We start from the raw sequence: 17,627 nt of genomic DNA, 5'->3' as shown, positions 1-17,627 counted from the left end.
CCTCTTTCCTGATCTACTTTTTGCCATAACAATTATTACCTTCTTATACACCATATAATGTCCTTATTTATTTTATTGCCTATCTTCTCCTACAGTCAAGATTATATATTTACACACACAAATTCATCAATCAGTAAATTTGTGAATGAATTAAAAATGTGAGTTAGTTATATTACTAATTAATAGAACTTTCCCAGTAGATAAAGCTTGCCACGAAGTTACTCGAGGATTAGATAAAATACATACACACATTCTCTCTCTCTAAATCATAAGGTGATATGTAGTAAGAAGAATCAGTGGTAAATACTTAGGTTTATTAGGATAGCTTTGAAGATGATGTTGAATTCAAGAAACAAATCCATCTCAAAATGACTTAAACAATATTTATTACTTCATATAACAAGAAGTTTCAGAAACAGTGTAGCTCCATATTGTTCAGTTTAGGAGTCCAGTGAACATATCATGGACTCAGCTTCTCTGAATATGTTCTTTCGTCCTCAAAATATCAGATCTGCTCTCAGGATTCAAAGAAGCTGCAACAATCCAGGCATCACAGCCAAATGCAATCACATTCAGAAAAGGAATAGACTTTTTCTTTGTGTTTCCTTTTAAAAGTTAGGAAATATTTCCTGTAAGTTATTAGTTATCCTCATGTCTCATTGGCCAGAATTGTACCACATGCCTACGATACTAACCAATCATTGGTGAGGAGAATGAGATCACCGGGGTTGACTAATTAGGACTTACTCTGGGAGTTAGGCTTATCCTGAAGCACACAGCCATGAGGAAAGGGCTAAGAACTGGAACAAAATGGATTTCTTTGGAGTAGAAAAGAGGGGTAAGAACAAATGTTTGGTAGTGTCTGCTACAATATTAAATGCATTTATATGTGAAGCTAAGGCAAAATAATAACGGGATTGGTTGACGAAATAAAAATAGTGCTTTAACTCAAATCTAGAAGTCAGGAGAGGGAGGCAGTATGAGAGTAATATTTTCTTATCTTTCATAGGGGAGAGTCAATTGACATTGTTGGTACTTGAAGTATATAGTTTAAAACAACATAATGGAACCAAACCTTTTAATGATTTTTGGATTTTTCCATAACCTTAACCAACTAATTCTTTGTCAGAAGACACTTGCTTGTCTGACTTCTATTAATTTTATTTCAATTTATTTTTCTAGTGTTTAAAGTAAAATTACATTTTTATTTAAATATTATTTATATTACAAAATTATTTTACTAATGTATCCATATATCTTTTTTATTCTCCATATATTTGTACACAAATTAATAGCTGGAATGAAGTTCATCCAATGTTAATGAGATGTATTTTTAATTATTTACATTATATATATTTGCTACCTGTTTTGTACTCTTCTGAATAGCTTAAATATTTTGGAATGGGAATGTTTCATTTTTATGAAAATGATAACATTGTTTTAAAAAAGTAAAATAAAAAAGACAAGTAGACATATAAAATTGTAAAGGTATCTCCATATTGTTAAGTTCAATAAGCAAATTGTTAAAAAAAAAGTGTAGTACAATCTCAATTTGTCAAAAAGGGGGAGAGGGGCTATATTATTAGAGAAAAAATTTCTAGACATTTGTGTATTACACAGATGACAATGTTTATCTTTGGGTACAACGCTGGTTTATGGGGACTTTGACTTTACACATATTTCTGTAGTGTTTGAATTATTCTTCAATGATTGTACAATTCTTTTGAATTAGAAAATATAATAAGTATAAATGTAGTAGTAATGATTAATCTAATCCCTGAGTCCTGTTCATTAGGTTATTGTCCCGAAGCTGTAAGCCCCTGATTCCCAGCTGCCTCTGTAAAAGCCACCATCAACCTCAGTCATTCTCTGCTGCTTGAAACAGTTCCTGTTGAATCACTCTGAGGCTGGAGAAGTCAGTCACAGGTGCCTCCTCACCTGGGGTAAATACTGGCTCACTTAATTGTTGCTGGGGCCAATTTGAAGGGAAGCATGATGCAATAATGCTTGTGTCTAAGCCTGTGTGCTTAGACTCCCTGCTCTGCCCTCCTTGCGCTGTATCAGAAGGCGTCTGGGCAAGAGAGTACTATGGCTGCACTCCAAATAGTGACCCTAAATCATTACAGTAAAATTAATAATAAAATTATTACCTGCCTTCTAGTGTCCTGAAGGTATCATAGATAAAGGCCAGAAATGTGCAGGCAGGTGGAGTTCCTTACAACTGAGCCTATTGGATCTTAAGATACAGGGGTTTTGAGGCATTGGTTTCCTGAAGTAAGTGTTGCACTTTACGTCTAGTCTTTTCCCTGGTATTTTTGACTACTGCTCCACAGTTGATTTGGAATATTCAGTTTTCAATGGAAAATTGTTTCCTAAATGCTTAAACATATTAAATATGAGAGTTATAGAGTATCAGCTTTAGGAGCACCTGGCACACATTTTTAACTTTCCACTGAAATATCAATGGCTATACACAGAAAGACAAAATAAAGCACACACCACCACCAAGACACTTTCAGACAAGTTGTTGCCATATCTTTGTGGCATTTCACAAACTATAAAGATGAGAGAACTACATTGAGAATTACTGGCCTTGAGGAAACAGAGTGCAAAGAAACATGGCAGTGAGAATAGGGATTCATTCTACCTGTATTAGTTTCCTAGGACTGTTAAAAAAAATACCACAAACTGCATGGCTTAAAACAACATAAGTTTATTCTTTCATAATTCTGGAGGATAAAAGTCTGAAATCATGGTGTTGGTAAGGCCACGCTCCCTCCAAAGTTTCTAGGGAAGAATCCTACTGTGCCTCTTCCTAGCTTTTGGTAGCTTCTGGCAATACTTGGCGCTTGGCCTGTAGATGCATCACTCCATCTTTGCCCCTGTCTTCACATGGCTTTCTTCCCTGTATGTATCCAGTTATTGGATTTAGAGCTTACACTAATCCAGTGTGAGTTCACCTTAACTTCTGCAAAGAACGTCTTTCTGAGTATGGTAACATTCACAGATATCAGGGACTAGGACTTAAACTTATCTGTTTGGAGACACAATTTAACCCATGACACTAACTGAAACCAAAAGAAATACATTGAGTTAATGCATATTAGATGCTGTGTTAAGTAATTTTCACTAAGTAAGGCAGTGGTAACAAACCACCCCTGAATTTTCAGTGGCCTGCAATAATACAGGTTTATTTATGTCTAATGTTGCATGTCAACTATGGGTCTGTAAGGCCCTGAAGGCTTTGCTCTACATGTCTTCTTCATTCCTGGATTCAGGATGAAAAAGCAGTTGTAATTTCTGACACTGTTATGGGTGGAATTATGATCCCCTCCAAATTCATATGATGAAGTTCTAATCCCTAGTACCTCAGAATGTGACCTGATTTGGAAAGAGAGTCATTGCAGATACAATTAGGTAAGTTAGGCCCTAATGCAATATGAACGGTGTCTTTATAAAATGGGGAAATTTGGACACAGAGACAGACACACACAGAGGCATGTTGATCTAAAGAGCCAAATTCTGTAAAATATTTGAAGAGATTTATTTTGAGCCAAATATGAGTGACCAGCGGCCTGTGACACAGTTCCAGGATACCCTGAGAACATGTGCCCAAGGTGGCAGGGCTACAGCTTGGTTTTATACAATTTAGGGAGACATAAGACATCATCAATACATGTAAGATGTACATTGGTTCTTTCTGGAAAGGCAAGACAAAGTGGGGGCTTCCAGGTGATAGGTGTACTCAAAGATTTTCTGATTGGCAATTGGTTGAAAGAGTTATTAAGACCTGGAATCAATAGAAAGAAATGTCTGGGTTAAGATAAGGGGTTGTGAGAACAAGGTTTTTACACGCGGATGGAGCCTCCAGGTAGCAGGCTTCAGAGCTCTTATCAGACCTAAATCGGTGCCAGACTCTTTGTTAATTCTCTCCTGAGTCAGGGAAGAAACCTGGAAAGGAACAGGGATTCCCTACAGAATGTAGATTTTCCCCACAAGAGATACCTTTGCAGAGCCATTTCAAAATATGTCAAAGAAATATATTTTGGGGTAAAATACTTCTATTTCTTTCAGGGTGTACCAATGATCTGTCAAGTGATGCGACACTAGAATCAGGCTGGAATTTGGCGTCTTACGGCTACAAAAGTGTTTCATCAGTCTTCAGGTCTCTGTGCTGATGTTAATGCTGGTCAGCTATGCCTGAATTCCAACGGGAGGAAGGTATAATGAGGCACATCTTACCCCTATTTCCCATCATGGCCTGAACTAGTTTTTCAGCTTAATTGGAATGCCCTTGGTGAGAGGAGGGGTCTATTCAGTTGGTTGGGGGTTTAGAATTTTATTTTTGGTTTACAGGAAAGATGATGTGCAGAGACACAGGGAGAAGACGGCCATCCACAAGCCAAGGTGAGAGGCCTGGACAGATCTTTCCCTCACAGTCCTCGGAAAGAACCAATCCTTTGAACATCTTGATTGTGGACCTCTAGGCTCTGGAACTGTGAGGCAATAAATTTATGTTATTTGAGCCCCAGTTTTGTGGGTACCTTATCTGGCAGGTCTAAGAAACGAACACAGACATGCCAGTCTCATGGCAGAGGGAAAAAAGTATATGCATGGGAACATTCAGTGGTTTTTCAAGCTTCTGCTCAGAACTAGCTTACATAATTTCCCCTCGCTCTCCCCTGGCCATACCTAACAATGGGGTGACTCTGATTGGAATCTAGAGGAACCACAGATGCATATGTCTGCTAAGTGCTGAGGAACAGGAAGGATGGGGCCTGGAGAGAAAAACAAAGGCAAATTTACCCCAGTTTTCAGGGGCTTCGGTAGATGAAGCTCTGCTAGAGGAGAGACCTGTAATAAACACAATCTCCAACATGAAGCGAGCTGGGTTTTCTCTAAAGCTGCATCCATCCCAAGTCAGCTCAACTCCTGATTAGAACCAGGTGATCGGCCCCTCACCTTATTTGCCAGACAGAGGAAAGGCAAGCCCTGTCTGAAAAAAGGGGGGATAATTTTGACTTTAGTCTCTACTATCCTTTTATAGACAATGTCTGAAATAGAGACAGAGAGAGAGAGAGAGACAGAGAGAGGGAGAGAGAGATGAAATGAAGTAGGAAGATGTGACCATAACCAAGAACAAATATAATTAGGTATTAGGTTTGGAGCTAGACAGTTTTGGCCCTACAGTTTTTTAGGCCGATCATTTTAGTTATCTGTGTTAACTCAGTGTCCCCGCAGGCAACTGAGTTTGTGACCTACTACTCCCTCATTAGAACATGAAGCTTATGTTCAATATATAGGAAGAATCGGAAAATAATATAAATTTAAAATTCCAAAGTGTAATTATATTTTTAATCATGTGCCTTGAAATGATCAGGACCAAAAGGAAATTGAAGAAAACTCTTTAGCATCTTCAATAGCTATCCCACGTATTTATCTGTTCAACAAGTATACGCTAGGCATTGTGCTAAGTGTTAGAAATTTGGGAATGAACAAGACAGACCCAGGTTATGTTCCAGTGGAGTTTAGAGTGCAACAGGCAGAACCATTAACTAAATAAGGAAAATGAAGGCAAAAGGCTAAGGTAACTACAACAACTACAAAATAGAGTGCTAAGACCAAAAATGGTGTTTATGGTCCCCAGAATGTAGTGAGGGTGGGATTCATCTGGAGGGCACTGCTCTGTCACGTGAGTGGGCCTGTGGGTCATTGGCCACAGGGGATATGATCCCTATCTCTTCTTATGAAACTGCTTTCACTTAGGAAGACTCACTCCCAGGAAAGATGGGCTCCCTCCAATCCCTTGTTGTTTCAGCTGGAGAATCGCCTCAGATTTCTGAATAGAAATACCTGAGAGCCCGGTGAGGACCTATGCCTCTGCCCCTATTCCCCAGAGTACCACTGCTCCTCAGCTCTTGGATGTCGGAAGTCTTGCCCAGCTTTAATTCTCTGTTGTTTTTGGCCAAAGTGAGAGATGTTTCTACTAACATATCCTTATTCTCTTTTCTGTCCTGGTGTCTAACAGTTTATTCTGCTTATTATGCCCGTATCTTTACTCCTCTAAACTTAACAGTACTGATAATAATGGCACCAGATGACCCAGGTAGAGCATTTACCACATACAGGCACTGCTCTAAGAAGTTTCCATATATTAATTCATTTTATCCTCACAACACCTGGGTGTAATGCTCCTTTATTATTAATTTATTATCATATAACACTATTATTTATTTTATATTCTCATCATTATTGATCTATTCTGGCCTTCAAGACCTTATGTTTCCTTTAATATCCACATAACCCATTTCCTCAGAGCTTAACCTTTCCCCTGAGGATTATTTTTCTTCCTCCAGTTTAATTCGTCTGTCTTTCTTGATTTATTTTCATGTTTCTACTGCTTCTGTTCTGAGATGAAGGCTGAACCAATTTTTTAAAAAGCCACTCTCAAGTCTTCCTTGACTTCTGAGCAAACTTGATTCCTAGAGGCAGAATGTTTCAAGCACAGGCCTTTTAAATTACCTTTTTTCTTGGTTCTGCAATATTTCAGTTGAGCCTAAGAAGTTAGCATTTGTTTCTATACTAAAGGCCCTATTTATTTTTATTTTTATTTTTTTTGGTGAAATAAGCCACTCTTCTGTGAATTCAGCTACAACTTGTGTCTTACACCATTTTTAAGCCATTTCAGAACTTATGCAATTAAAAAATCCAGAGCCAACTTGAGATTATATGAGGGATAGAGTTTTAAGCATTTGTGGACAAGAGCTTAGCTAAGCTAAGCTTATATCCAAGCGTAGCTCCTCCACTATTTCCTATTTTTCATGAATGAAATTCCGAATGACATGAAACATCACAGTATTTGGAGAAACCTATGCCACTCTCTACTTTGGCCTCACATTAACAAGTTCAAGCTAAGATTCCACACTATTTTTCTGTAGTTTCTGTAGAACACAGTTGTAATTTAAGATTTGATCTAATTGGCAAAACAATACAAAAAAAAAACCCAAGTGAAAGCATCAAATAATTTATACAACTCCCAAATATCTAAAAAGCATGACATGAGAACACTTTCCTGTGTAATCAAGTCCTCCGCTTACTATGGCCCCATGGCCGCCTGTACCTGCTCGGGTTCCCTCCACCCCTCAAACTGCATTTTTTTGCTAAGGTGCCTGTGTGGTTTCAATGTGAAGCAATGGCAGTATGCACCTGCAGATGCCCAGCAGCCTGAGAAATTGAGATATGCTGAGACCAAGGCACCCTGTGCTTTTGCTGAGGCCTGCTTGAATATTCCTAAACCCAGTGAAGAGGTACAAAACAACTACTTGCCTGTGAACAAAGTTTCCATAAACTTCAGTCACATGTCAAGGAAAAACAAATCCATGCAGTTTTAAACTCTCCACTTTCTGCTCCAGTGTCCAATCTTTTATTGTTACTTTGTCCCTCAAATTCAGCTTTGTATATATATGTATTTTTCAAGTTTCAAACAGATTTTGGAGTTTTAGGATGCCCAATCAATGACACCTTGCTTTCTCTACCCAAGATTGAACCAACTGGAGAGACAAAGCAGTGAAAGACAGAGAGCAAAATATTACTTCTATTACTGAGGAAGGGTTTTGGGTGACCTCTGTGAGTGGCAACAGTGGGCTTTCTAACTTTGAACATTAGAACTAGGCAGACCTGTGCACTGGGTCCCAGGCAGTCCTGGAAAGCCCTATGCCTCCCAAATTAAGCTGTTCCTTTAAAACTTACAGCAAAGAAGAACAGATGAGACGAGACGAGCACTTATAGTATCTATAACAGCCGGACAGGGACACTGTGGAAAGAGTTAAGCTGCACATGCTCACTTCCTTACCCCAAACTCACCAATCAGCCATTCCTCATCCCTAGGGCTAGAAGGACCATGAGGGTAAGAGTGCCAGAAGTGGTTGGCAGTGGAGCTCCATCCGCACAGAGGGAACTAGCATGAGTGAGAAAGTGTGTCCCCCTGCTTACAATTCAATAGGGAAAACACTAACAATGGTGCTAATTAGGCAAAGGACAATATAAAATAGAGATTTTTCTATAGAAAATTAGGCAAAAGACATAGACAACAGAAGAAATCCAAAGTATAAAGAAATAGCTGAAAATTGTTCAATTCCACTTGTAATAAAATAATTGAAAATCAATTATGATACTGTTTTTCCACTAAAGTAGTGAAAATGTTATAAAATTTCTAGAAATTATTTCAATCAAGATATTTAATGTGTTTTAATGCATTAAGTTCATTTCTGGAAATACGGTAAAAGTAAATGATGATAATATGGACAAATATTTAAGGACAAAGATGTTTCTTATAGTGTAATTTATACTAACAAAAATGTTTATCACATTTAAGCTCAATATTTAACTGTGGAATACTGGTGAATTAATTGTAATGATGGACTATTATGTGGCTATCAACATTAATCTTTAATAAAATTTAACAACTTTGAGCAATGCTCATGATTAAAGATTAACAAATCAAGATATACAGATCTCTCTGTGTGTATATTTAATAATGCAAACTATGAGCATCTCTCTGTATGCCTAGCAAAGCATAGCAAGAAATATATAAAATATAAACCCTACTTTGTTTAATTTTAATTTTTCTCTTTATACTTTTATAGAAATTATTTTATATTACTATATAATTGTTAATTGCATATACATTAATTTTCTACACAAGTATATGTTACTCTTTTACAATTAGGAAAACACAAACACTTAAAATGTCATGAATTTTAACACAGTTTAGCCCACAGTCATCAATTACACTCCATAGAGCAGAAACCATCATCAATTGCACTCCATAAAGCAGGAACCACAGGAAGTAGGAGGCTTTTGGGGAGCAGCAATCAGAACCACAGAGCAGAACTGAAGTGGAGGGTGATTCAGTATCAAACCATGGCTTTTAGCCATCAGCATAATTATAGTCATAGTGAATATTCATCTAATTCTTACTGCATCCCACACAAAGTCTTCAGAACCTTGCATGAAATAACTCATTAAATCCTCACAACTCTATGAGAGTGGTACTATTTTATTAGTTTTAGTTTATAGTTGATAAAACTCTGAGGCAAAGTGAGAGTTTTAACCTGTCTGAGTTCAGATAGCCAGTAAGTGCAGAGAGCAGTCTCTTATTTAGAGCAATCATATCCTAGAGTCTGTGCTTTTAATTCCACTGCCTCTGTGCTGGCATTTGTTCCCCCATGTTATGGTCCAGGAAGGTATTTTTGGTACAGTGGGTACTCTCGTAGGTTCTTTCCATACAATAATCTTTATCACCTTATTCATTGTGAGGTCCCCAGAAGTTTGATAAGAGTCAACTCCAGGATATTTGAATCTAAATTCCACATTCTTCCTACCTGACCATGCAGAATACCAGAATAACAATTCTCTTTTTGGTTATTATGAGAGTGAATTTTCTCATTAGTAGGACAGTTACACTAAGAGGCCAGCTTTGCTTTGTGTCCTGTGTAGTATCTTGGTACACACACTCCTGATTATGAAAGAGTTAAAATTTTGATTCATCATGAACCATTTGTGTTTTATTTTCAAAGTGGGTTAAGAAATAATAATATAATATAATTAGAAAACCAAATTGTATTATTTTAAATATCATTATTTAGTTGGATTGTGAATACTGCTTAGAGAGAATTGGACACAAGAAAATCAACTTCCAAAGTTGAAGGAACATATATTCCCACCTACCTCGTTACTTAAAAAAAGTAGTCATCAAATTTTGTAAGTAATTTGTATAGATTAAAATAACCCAGTGAAAAATATTAACTCTTTCAGTATCCTGAGCTTTCATATGCCCCTTATGAAAGGTAGCCCGATATGCCATTCAAACGTGGTCTGAAAATAAAGGAACCTCCTTTCTTTGTGTCATAGTAGAAGCCAGCTTTAAGAAGCCCTGAACACACTGTCAATACATAATGAGTTGAGAATAAATTGAAAACTGAAATAAATGACAGCTCATTACTTTCACTGATGAAAACAAATTAATTATAGCAACTGGCTGGCAGAAATAATGCTGTACAAGGCAGGAAATACAATCTATTTAAGTAGCTCATTGATTGCAAAAGAAATTTAGATCATATGAAATTTTATTAAGGCGCACTAGACACTTAGAGTCTTTGTTACCACTGACAGCTTCATACTGTGTGTTCTCATAGTACTGTATATTTTCCCAAATATTTTGCCTTAGTAAAAATTATTATAGGGTTTATAGTGCTTTAAATGCAATCTGTGGACCAACTCTTGTGCTACAAGTCCCCCCACTTCTTGCAACACACAGCCGCCTTAATGGTGTCAATTCTTAGCCATTCAAAGAAAGAAAATAATTTTCATGATATACTGGGTGATTTTCTCTTTTCTCAATTAGATAAGCAACCTGTTATTAAACTAATATGTTCATGAGAAACCTTTAATTTTGAAGATACTATCTTAGACAACTTGCAAATGGAAATTAGGGAGGATACACCAGTGAAATGAATGGATGATTAAATATCAGACTAGATTAAAGTCATTCCACCAGACTCCAACGTGGAGAGATGATGATATTGAAGAACAGCTGACCCCCACTCAATGCTTCCCTGCACCCCACACCCCATCAGAACATGGTTGCAACTCTAGGGAAATTGACTTATGTTAGGTTTCTGCTTCTTAGAGGAATAAAGACTAAAAAGAATAAAGTTTCAGAAAAAATAAAATTTACGGTTTTTTGGTATTTAAGTTTGCAGACCAGTAAGGGAGAGAAGAATAGACAGTTAACAGATTTTACACACACACACACACACACACACACACACACACACACACACAGAAACACATGGTATAATGCTACTGAATTTCAGGAGGTATCTCTAAATTATGTGAGCAAGAAAGGCCTATCTGAAAAGGTGATATTTAAGATGAAACAGCCATGTGTTGCTAAATGATGGAGATATATTCTGAGAAATGTGTCCTTAGGTGATTTCATCATTTTGTGAACATTATGGAGTTCACTTACTTACACAATCCTAAACCTAGATGGTACAGTCTATTACATGCCCAGGCTGTATGGTATAGTCTATTGCTTCTAGGCTACAAACCTGTGCAGTATGTTCCTGTACTGAATACTGTAGGCAATTGTAACACAATGAGAAGTATTTGGGAATCTAAACGTATCTAACATAGAAACGGTACAGTAGAGATACTGTATTATAATCTTATGCGACTACCAGACTACCATCATACATGTGGTCTGTTGCTGCCTGAACTATCATTATGGTGAACGACTGGATGTCATAAAGATTTTGAAAGAAAGAACATTCTTGGCAGAAGCTACGGTACATGGAAAGCTTTGAGGCAAGACAGACGTTGTGCTTAGAGAATCTGTAAGACACTTGTGTGTGTGTGTGTGTGTGTGTTTGTATCATAGTGAGAGAGGATGTGAGTAGAACAGGATGAGAGGAGACACATTTCCTTCCCAGAATATTCCACCCTCTGGTAGCACTGCAGAGGTAAATTTAACTTAACCAGACCCCTCACCCAACTTCAGTCATATTCTTTCTCTTGGAAATTTAGAATTGGGACATAGATTCTGGGGCAGTCAGGGGCCGTGGGGAGCTGTGCTGCACTGTCACATTGTGTGGGCCAGTGTCAGCCTCAGGGGGAGTCAGAGCCACGTGGAAGTCAATGTCAGGGAAAGTCAGAAACAGCAGTTTTCAAGAAAAGGCTTTATTATTTATTATTTATTTTTTTCAGAGAGGACAAAGGAGCACATGCTCAAAAAGAAGTAGATTGGGAGTGCCTGCGGACCCAGAGACTGACCATCAAAGAAGGTAGTTGCCTGACTATTTTTCTGTGCTCCTGCTCTTCATACCCCGTGTGAGTCTATGGTGGACTCCTCCCTCCCAATTTTGGTCTGCTTAGCACTTATTTCTTCTGCAACTTATGAACTCTGGTGAGACTGTTAATTGTAGTGTCTTTCTGGCCTTTTGGTCCAGGGATGGGCATGTGACCCAGTGAGGGTTCCTCCTAGATTTGGCATATGGACACTGGGAGAAAAAGCTCTCTCTTCGTTTTGAAGCATGAGCAATAAGGGATGTAGGTTTCCAAAGGAGCTCCTTTCTGCCATGTGTTGAGAGGTTGCCAATAGTAAAAGGATGAGGCCAAAACACAACAGAAGCCTAGACAAGTAAAGCTGAGTAGTTGAGAAAGAGACAGAGAGCCCATACAACAGTTAGAGATTCAACACACATTAGCAAAAATCTCATCCTTCTACTTAAACTATTTTGAGAGAGCCTCTGTTCTTTGCAAATAAGTTGTCCTTAGTGGAGTACTCTGCAATCATTGAATGCATTTTTTTGTTTTCATTTTGCAGACAGGAAAGTTAAGGCTCAGAGTGGCCAAGTGACTTCCTCATGACATTTCAGCATTGACTTGTGGCCTCCCAAACACAAACCTGGACTCTGTGAATACCAAAATCTGGGGATACTCAAGTCCCTTATATAAAATGGTATAATGGTGTATAGCCCATGCACATAATCTCTAGATTACTTATAATATCTAATACAATGTAAGTGGTATGTAAATAGTAGTTATACTTTATTGATTTTTATTTGTGTTTTTAGCTGTTGTATTGTTACTGTTTTTTATTCCCAAATATTTCCCATCTGCCATTGGTTGAATACAGGATGCAGAACTGGAGGATATGAAGGGCTGAGTGTAGTTAGTAAATTCATAGATAAGGATCTTTCTTATCAGAATCAAATAAATGCAAATTAAAAAACAAAAATATAATGTCTTAGCTACTGAATTTATTTTCCCTAAAATTAACAATACCTAATACTAGAAGCAGCATCTTCAAAACTGGTTGTTGGTCTAGGAGACTGTGGTTAAATTTCTTTTTTAGGCTTGAAGGCTTCATAATGCCCACAATATATTTATTTTCTCTTGTCTTTGGGAAAAGAAAATCTGTGACTTTTCCTATTATTCTGAAGTAACTCCCACAAAGACTTCAATGCACCTTCCTCAGAAAGACAAATTTTGCATCATTGCAACAATAAGTATTTATACTTTGTAAGGCTTGCAAACTTCCATTGAGAAAGCATTGCTCAAAATATTTGCCAGTTTGCGGTTTAATGACACCTCAAGTGACATTATGTCTTTGCTGTCACTCACATTTCCTAGAAGAATTTTTAAGGGATGGAAAGAAATCCTCCAGGTTGTAATAGAACCCCAGTTTTGAGGGGTTTATTATTTTGGACCTACAAAATAATTATAATCAGACAGCTTAAATCAGTGTGGTAATATTTGCATGCTGTACTGTAATACTGTTTTGCATAAAGAATAAAGGGACAATGAAATAACACTTTGATTGTTTTTTCTAATACTTGAAATTTTAAAATATTTGCTTCATTGTGTATTTTTCAAAATGCAGACATTAGGCCTGGCTGAAACAGTGATCCTGTTTTGGCAGGCATTCAATAGTATTGCACGTGGCACCATCCTTTGGAACATTTTTTTATGTATCAATAACCTAAAAATATTATGGGCTAGGTGTGGTGGCTCACGCCTGTAATCCCAGCACTTTGGGAGGCCGAGGCGGGTGGATCACCTGAGGTCAGGAGTTTGAGACAAGCCTGGCCAACATGCTGAAACCCCGTCTGTACTAAAAATACAAGAAATTAACTGGGCGTGGTGGCACGTGCCTATAGTCCCAGCTACTTGGGAGGCTAAGGAATGAGAATCACTTGAACCAGGGAGGCGGAGGTTGCAGTGAGCTGAGATCACCCCACCGCACTCCAGCCTGGGAGACAGAGGACAGAGTGAGACTCCGTCTCTCTCTCTCTCTCTCTCTCTCTCTCTCTCTCTCTCTCTCTCTATATATATATATATATATATATAAAATGGCCAGCAATCTGTCAAAAAATTTAGTATAAATTTTAGAAAAACTTAAATGAATAAACTTGTCCATTGCAGTAGTATTTATAGTGATGAGTGGTATCTACTGAGATTCACACACTGTACTGAGGACCTGCAAGTGCTACTACTTAATATAAATAAAGTAAGCACCATGATGGCACTAACACACACACACACACACACACGCAGAAAGAGAGAGAGAGAGAGAGAGAGACAGAGAGAGAGACAGAGAGAGAGAATTTATTTTAAGAAATCAGCTGACATGATTGTAAGGCTAGCAAGTCCAAAATCTGTAGGCTAGGCTGGCAGGCTGGAGACCCAGAAAAGAGTTGCAGTTCTTGTTTAATTCTGACAGTCTGCTGGCAGAATTTCCTGTATGCATGTTTGTGTCCTAATACCCCCTTCTAATGAGGACATGGGTCATACTGGATTAGGGCTCACTCCAGTGACATCAGTTAACCTTGATAACCTCTTTAAACATCATATCTTCAAATACAATCACGTTCTGAGCTACTAAGGGTTAGGACTTCAACATATGATTTTTTGCATGTGTGTGCATGAACACACAATTCAGTCCATAACCAAGGTCCATTCATTTATTCAACAAACAGTAATTGAGCACTTACCATGTGTCTTTCTGTGTGAGGTGTTGGAGAAATTATTATTTTTAATTTCTGATTATATTTAATACCATGCAGCTAATTAGTGATAGAAACAAATTTGATATTGCTACTAAACATTAGGTTGTGCTCTTAGGCATTCAAATGTCTTATAATATTAATAGCAAAAATCTGAAAATGAGCTAATTATTAAGTTGAAAATTGTATAATCTCTTGTTAGACTATTACACAATTATAAAAGCTGATTATTAAGATAAGAAATGTGGAAAACTGTTTTTGGCAGAAACAGAAAATTCAGGTTATGTATATGTATATTTCTATATTGGAATTGTGTCTGTGTAAAACTGCATAGGAAAAAAGAGTAAAAGGAAATACATGAAAGTATTAATAGTGATTTTATTGGAGTAGTAAGTACTATTGGTATTTTTTCTTGTTTCTTTATTTTCAAAATTTTAGAAGCATACTTCTAAAAATTCCCTAAAGACTAAATAATAAAAAATGATTGTTTATTACTTTATAAGGCTCTTAAGATTGAATAAGTAACTTTGACATGGCAAAATCTCATATACTGGTTAATAAAGAGCTATTAGTATTAGAACTATAATAGGAATACCAGTACTTTTCATATTTAATGATATTAACAATTGCTTCTTGGTTTTTTTGGCAAGATCAAGTGTCATGATATTAATAATAACTGTCTGTGTTGCAAGTTGACAAGACTCCTTGTCATCAGTATCTAAGTGATCCAATTCCTTCATTTCTTGACCCCAAACTCACTTATTTTATTCTTTAGCTCTATTTACTTTAAATACGCTTAATTGCTTTAATGCATTCAAAAAGCCTATGGTATTTTAAAAAATCATTTTTTATGTTTCTTTCACTTTTAATTATGGAATATTAATCAGGTCTTTGGGAAGTTATAAAATGGTATAATAGAAAAAAGAATATATTTTTCTGGCTTCCATAAATTTATTTACATTACTCTTTTTGTAAGAGGTAATTATTCTTATTTTGGTAGTTTAGTTACAAAGCATATATCTTTCCTAACATTAATGATCTTCATTGTCCTTCTACAGGATATTTCATATTCAACTATAGTCTGTTACAACCAAATTTTTAAAAATCACAAATTACGATTATTTAATATTCAATAGGCACCTGCAATGTTCTGACCACTGCATCTTTTCCATGGCAAGAAAGCTGGTGAGTTGTGTTAAATTACAACATCCCAGCTGCTACCAGCTGCCTGGATCTTATCCCTTAGCCTCTTACTAATCTTTACCCATTCACTAATTTCAACAGAGGGCTGGTCTTAAGTAGCACACTTGTATAAGAATATTATATTGTAGGACACTACAGAATACAACAAAGAGAGGAATGTAAACATCTTTCAAATGAGTGATTGTGTGGTATACCACGGTGTATTAGTCCGTTCTCACACTGCTGTAAAGAAATACCTGGGGCTGGGTGCGGTGGCTCACGCCTGAGGTGGGTGGATCACGAGGTCAGGAGATCGAGACCATCCTGGCCAACATGGTGAAACCCTGTCTCTACTAAAATATAAAAAAATTAGTCGGGCGTGGTGGTGCGTGTCTGTAGTCCCAGCTACTCAGGAGGCTGAGGCAGGAGAATTGCTTGAACCCGGGAGGAGGAGGTTGTGGTGAGCTGAGATCACACCACTGCACTCTAGCCTAGCACCAGAGCAAGACTCTATCTCAAAAAAAAAAAAAAAAGAAAAGAAAAGAAAAAAAGAAATATCTGGGACTGGGTAATTTATAAAGGAAAGAGGTTTAATTGACTCACAGTTCCACATGGCTGAGGAGACCTCAGGAAACTTATAGTCATGGCAAAAGGCAAAGGGGATATAGGGCATGCCTTACATAGCAGCAGGAGAGAATGAGCACAGGGGAAACTGCTATTTTTAAAACCATCAGATGTCATGAGAACTCCCTCTCTATCATGAGGACAGCATGGAGGAAACTGCCCCCATAATCCAATCACCTCCTAACAGTTCCCTCCCTTGACACATGGGGATTACAATCTGAGATGAGATTTGGGTGGGGACACAGAGCCAAACCATATCACATGGGGAAAGCAAAAGTGCTTATTTTCTTTCCTTCAACAAAGATTGCCCTCAGTGAAAATGAAAATCTTTCTTTACAATGATAAAACAATCCTTTGGTACCTGAAATAAGTCACAGTTAAGGCCCTATGTCCTTGGTGTGAAAGAACTGTTAAAATTCTTCTGAGTGACACTAGAGTAGAGGCACTAGAGTAGAGGCACCCTATGTGGGTCCAGAAGAGAGATACTAACCAGAGAGGATGGGCTACCAAACCTGGAGGATTTGGGTCACATCTTGTAACTTACTTGTGCTTTTAGGGCCTGCTCAGACTCGATGACATGTATACCACTTCCATTTGATGATGGGGTGTTGCTGTGCATGCTGACGTTATGGCTTGATGAGTCAGATAACACTCAGTTCATGATAGACAGCTCAGGTCACATGGTAATTTCATGGCTTATGGTTAAGCATTCAGTCTCTACTAAGGCCTGGTAGCAGGCCACCTGTTGTTTCTCAAAAGAGAGTAGTTATCTGTAGAAGATGGCAATCTTCACTCCAAAATCCTAACAGCCAGTACTGTGATTCATCTACAGGGGCTGCTAAAAGCTCCAAACAGAATCCCTGTTTGCCACTGACAGCTCAAGTACCATTGGATCTGCTGGATCAAGTGGCAGGGCAGCTTGCACAGCAGCCTGGATCTGCTGCAGAGCCTTCTTTTGTTTTGGGCACCACTTTAAACGAGTAGCTTTTCAGGTCAGTACTCGGTAAGTAGCCCTAGTAACACACTCAAATAAGGAACACATTGCCTCCAAAATCCAAAGAAGCCCGCTAGGCATTGTGACTCTTTTTTGTTTTTGTTTTTGGTTATAGGAGGAGCCAGATTTAATAATTTATCCTCTACCTTAGAAGAGATACCTTGACATGCCCCATACTACTGGACCCCTAAAAATTTTCCTGAGGTAAAATGCCCTGAAGTTTTGTTAGATTTATTTTACACCTTCTGGCACATGAA

The 17,627-nt window shown here is 37.7% G+C and overlaps 1 long non-coding RNA gene across 2 annotated transcripts; it reads left to right on the top strand.

Annotated features, from left to right (window-relative positions):
- The first annotated feature begins 559 nt into the window (after positions 1-559).
- LOC112209421 (uncharacterized) lies at positions 560-12,887 on the top strand. 2 transcript variants are annotated; one of them, XR_002944148.2, is made up of 5 exons: positions 560-838; positions 4,075-4,221; positions 4,357-4,407; positions 11,770-11,846; positions 12,389-12,887. It is a non-coding gene; the product is annotated as an uncharacterized LOC112209421 (long non-coding RNA). The 2 variants fall into 2 exon arrangements; XR_010157844.1 differs by lacking the exon at positions 560-838 and adding an exon at positions 1,799-1,943.
- Positions 12,888-17,627: the final 4,740 nt, after the last annotated feature.

Source organism: Pan troglodytes, chromosome 5 (assembly GCF_028858775.2).
Source record: "Pan troglodytes isolate AG18354 chromosome 5, NHGRI_mPanTro3-v2.0_pri, whole genome shotgun sequence".
Classification (NCBI taxonomy): Eukaryota; Metazoa; Chordata; class Mammalia; order Primates; family Hominidae; genus Pan; species Pan troglodytes.
Note: the sequence above shows the minus strand (reverse complement) of the source record. Positions and strands in the feature narration are given on the sequence as shown.